Genomic DNA, 5,247 nt, shown 5'->3' on the forward strand with positions numbered 1-5,247 from the left:
CTAAATCCATGTGCTCTCGCATGTAATTCTCATTGAACTCCCAATTTGGGTGTTAGGGTATTTTGCTTTCAATTCATTGATGACTACTTGCTTCTTTTGGTCATCTTGATACCGCCAATTAGTAGCAATGCTGCTGTGCAGTGGTGGCTCATCAACTGCCTCATGGTGGCCATCACTGCTTTGCCCTTTTTATCTTCTATTATCTCTCCAACAGCCGTGATTTTATAGGACAGGTCCTTGACTGGGTAAGGAGGACTCATGGTAGTGGCAGAGTCTGAGCGAGTGGTGTTTGTGCGAGTGCTTCCGAAGCAAGGAGTAGCAGTGGGAGTAGGAGAGGGCAACGGACCTAGTACTATGGGTCTCCGGACCAAGTGGAGACTTGTAGGGATGTGAGTGTGCTGACTCATCTACATCTCCCAAGCCAGCACAACATAAGCGACCCCTCCTACTCTTCCTTATGATGGGCATGCCCAGGTGATGACCCCTCAGTCGAAGGGGCACGAAGGGATGGTTGGGCAATAGGTCCAACCATCAGTGTAGAAGAGGGAATTTCTGAGGTCCTTTGGGATAGCAGAGAGAAGAATCTCGCTGCCTCCTCATTGGTCATCTATGCCACAAACTCGTCGGGACTCCCGACAAAGCCATGGGCTGCTAGCAAAGGAGTTCCCCGAGGGGTAGTCGTAGTGCTACGTCCGAGAGGAGTCAGGCTAGGGGTAGTCATAGGGGTAGGCCCCTGAGGTGTCGCCTGAGGGGAATCAAAGTCCTATTGAGAATAGAGATCATGATGTCTCCTCCTACATTAAGGGTTTCTGTACTTGTCGGACGTGCGACATTATCCCATGTCTAACGTAGACACAAACATGAAAACAAAAAACAAAAAACAAGAGAATACGTTGAGAAAGCATATGAGAATACATTGACAAAGCATAAGAGAATACATTGAGAAAGCATATGCATATGCTTATGCATAAGCATATTAGCATATGCTCATGCATAAGCATAAGCATAGGCATAGGCATAGGCATATGTTATGAAAAGAAGAGAAAAAGAGAGGAAAAAAGAAGAGAAAGAAAGGAGAAGGAGAAGGAGAAGGACATGCATATGCTTATGAAAAGAAGAGAAAAAGACACAACAACACAAAGCAACCATAGACGCGCTTGGTAGACGCGCAAAATAGCGGGCGCGTCTATGGGCGTCGTTTTAGTAGAGAAATTACGGGCGCGTCTATTAGCACGGCTAAATGCTCGTCTCTTTGCGCGTTAATCCCCGCGTTTATTTGCGCGTTAGACCAAAGAAAATATGGGCCCGTCTACCATCCCATTTATTAGCGCGCTTATTTACGCGGGTATTAGCGCGTTTATTTGCGCGTTTACACTGAGAATTAGACGCGCATTTAGACGCGTAAATAGACGCGCTCCAAAGAATACAGAAAGTGAGATTTTGGTGTACATCATTGCTTTCCAAACATTGCCCATGATTACCAAAGCACATAATTTTTTGCAAGCCCACATATACAAGAATTAAGGGAAATGAGGAGAATGAGACAATATGTAAAATAGTTTTGCTAATATCAATTGTGGGGCTACGGTTCAATCTCATCCTCAATGAGATCAACCCTTGCCAAACTATCTACTTCAAAATCCAAACAAGTGTTTAGATCTACAAATACATTCAACCCACTACTACTTGTGCCACTCATGTGCTCATCGAAATCAAGATCTCCAATGGTAGGCTCGTCTTCACGAGTAATGCCGGCCTCAATATCTATATCTCCTATCTCATGATCATCCTCCTCTCTTGTATCACGGTCATCATCACGTCCATGGCCATGATCATCCTCCATATGCTCCATATTAGTAAATGTACTATACATCACTTTGGAATGTGGCATAATAGGTATGACATGCCACCACCTATTATTATCCACCATTGGTTGATAGACAACCTAATTCAAACACAAATACAATCATGTTACTTTTCTTGCATCAAATATTTAAAAGCGAGTATTTTTATGTGTGTGCACAGTACCTGTTCACATTGTTGCGGTAGTATTAGTGTGTCCTTCCTACTTTGCCAAAACTTTGTGGAGTCAATAGTTACAAAGCCACTTGCATGGCATTTGATTGTTGCATTAGGGCCTCTTTCCACCACGTCCTTAAACCACTTTACATTGAAAACATACACAAAGAAGTGTCGAAAGTCAAGCATAATGATATCTTGGATTATGCCACAATAATCATCCATGACTCCATTGGCTCCCTCAAAGCTAGCAATGATGCCGCAATCTTGTGTGTTTCTCTTATCATCAATTCGTTGTGTTCGAAAATGCTTGCCCTCACACCATATAGCATTGAACATAGTGCACTACACCAAGAAAAAATCAATTAAATAAGCAATCTAAATTATAAAAAGCTCCTAACTTATACATAACATTCTATATACCGACCTTGCTCATGCATCCCCTAGCATACTCCCATTCTTCCATTGTGATATGCATCCCCTCGTCTTTCTCTGCTTTCTCCATTTCATCAAGTAGCCAATCCACATGAATATCCTTTGGAAGTGCTCTTAGACGCCGAGGGTATGGCACACGAGATCCGTGGTGTGTACGAAAGAGGGTCCTTTCTTCTTGTCTTCTTGCCTTTGCATCCTCGTATCTTGTCACCCATCTTTTCATCACATCACTATTAAGCACGCAAAAGAGGTTGATACTATTACGCAACTCCGTGTCTATTACTTTGTTGCGTCCTTTTCCTTGAGGCACAATAGAGGTCATCCTTAGGTCTTCATCATCTCTCCATAGTCGTGGGAGAGAGCTATCCACATCAACAAGAAACTCAGAAATATATACAAGTGACTCTTGTACCAACCAACCCTCGGCCATGCTACCTTCGGGTCTTGCATTTTGTCTCACGAAGCCCTTCAAGGTCTTCATGAAGCGCTCGAGGAAGAACAACCATCGTGCATGTATAGTACCGCATATAGCAATCTCATCCACCAAATGTACTATGAGATGTAGTTGGCTTGTGAGAATAGAACGTGGAAATGTCTCCTCCACTAAACAAACCGCCTCCACCGACATAACTCGAGCATTCTCAAGCGTGGTGGGATCTATTTCCTTTGAGTTCACATACCTCACAAGCTCGCCCATCTTGTAAATACAATCTTTCACGTCCTTTGATGCACTACGTGAAATGCTAGTAGGTAGTATGAACTGAACCCGCGAGGAGGTGGTTGATTAGTTGCTTATAGCTATTCACTCACAAATTTGAAAGGAAAAAGATATTATGCATATAAAATACTTACTTGGAGCATCTTGTGCCAATCATGAGATTTCAAGCCATATAATTGCTCTACACCTCTTTTCTTGCTCTTTGTAAAGGCTCCCTTCAAACACCTCATGCATCCAGTGGGAGTACGAATTGTAGTAATAGCGCGCTTCACCGTCGCCATCTCTAGCTTTGATAACATCCACGGTGCACGAGGTAAAAAAACACGCCCATTTGGTCTCTCTTGAGGCCAAGCTTCACGCATCCTTCCTGTGGTACGTAGATCCTCCCTTATGCCTGCCGAATCTCGTGTCCCATTCAAATGCTCCCAAATGGTAGATGCCACATTCTTGAAGATATGCATGGGATCGAGCAGGTGATTGATCTTGAGGTGGGACCAATATGGTAAACGATAAAAGATGGAGTATCTAAACAAAATATGGTGTTAGCGTGCAATCCTCACTTTCAACCAATATAGCCAATCTTTACTTCCAGCCAATAGTTACAAATCCTTACCGGCTCATGCCAAGTGGTGGAGGAGTCGTGGAACCGTCCCAAATTCTCATCCAATCTCCCGCGGTGAGTGATTGTGGGAGGACTTCATTCCAAGGGGCAACATATCTAGGATGATCAGGTGGGAGAAATCGATGGTGATTCTCATAGATGACCTTATTTAATGCGTCTGCCCGTGAGGCAACTAGCGAAGGACCACAAACAGGACATGCATGGTAACCCGATGTAGTGAGACCTGAAACAATAGATGCAATTAAGAGTGGAAGGTGGGTTTAGGGTGCCACATCCTTGCCTATTCATAATTAAAAAATGCAATGCTTACCTGAACACTCGCCATAGCCTGGGAAGTCATGCATCGTCCACATCAAGACTGCTTTGCAGTTGAAGTCTCGTGACGAGGGAGGCCTGCTCACATCATGCACCTCGATACCTCTCCAAAGTATCTCTAGCTCATCAATCAAAGGCTCCAAATAAACATCAGGGTTTTTGACTTTATGCTTCCCTGGAATTAGAAGGGACAGCATGACATGTCCTTTCTTAATAGCCATAGAGGGTGGAAGATTGTAATTCACCAATACCACTGGCCATACACTGTAAGACGTGCTTTTGAGACCAAATGGGTTCACACCGTCCATACCCAATCCAAGTCTCAAGCTCCTAGGTTCTTCCTTGAAGCTTGGCCATGTGTCTTCAATATGCTTCCACGCAGGAGAGTCCGCAGGAGTTCTCCACTTGCCATCGGTTGATCGATGGGAGGAATGCCATGACATGAGCTCTGCAATAGATTTGCACTTGAACATATGTTGGATGCGAGGGATTATGGGAAAATGTCGCAATACCTTACGAGGCACGTCCAAGGTTTTGAGATCTGCTCTATATCTTTCCTCTCCACAAGTAGGACACTCTCTTGCATCCTTATGTAGTCCACGAAACAAAACGCAATCGTTGACACATGCATGGATGCGCTTGTAATCTAATCCTCCAAGAGAGGTCACATGTTGCCTTGCCATATCTCTTGAGGTCGGTAATTTATTCTCCCTTGGAAGCATTTTACACAATAGCCTGCACGTGAAGACCATAAATGAGGAAAAGCATTCGAGTAATTGACCCACGCGCATAATTCACCATGTTTGCAAAATCGACTTTAAAGCTTACTTGAGTAATGCATTCAAACTTGCATTGCTCCATCCATAGATGGTTTGCAAGTTTAGTAACTCAAGGGAGGCACGTAGAACAGAGAATGTGCACCCCTCAAACAGTGGAGTCGATGCTGCGGTAAAAAGATCATCCTGCTCCATGCTATTATCCCTCCCTTGATGGACATATAAATCCCGCACCATATCATCAAACACCTCCTCCTCTACGGCTTCATGAGGTAATGGTGGAGGGCTACTATCACCATCACTCCATGCATCCGTAACGGTCCCTCCTGAAGATCCCACCTCATATCGCCGACGCTTCGCTT

The sequence above is a fragment of the Dipteris shenzhenensis genome, chromosome 13, assembly GCF_047967505.1.
Source record: "Dipteris shenzhenensis isolate YYH24624 ecotype China chromosome 13, Dip_SZ_1.0, whole genome shotgun sequence".
NCBI classification, from domain to species: Eukaryota; Viridiplantae; Streptophyta; class Polypodiopsida; order Gleicheniales; family Dipteridaceae; genus Dipteris; species Dipteris shenzhenensis.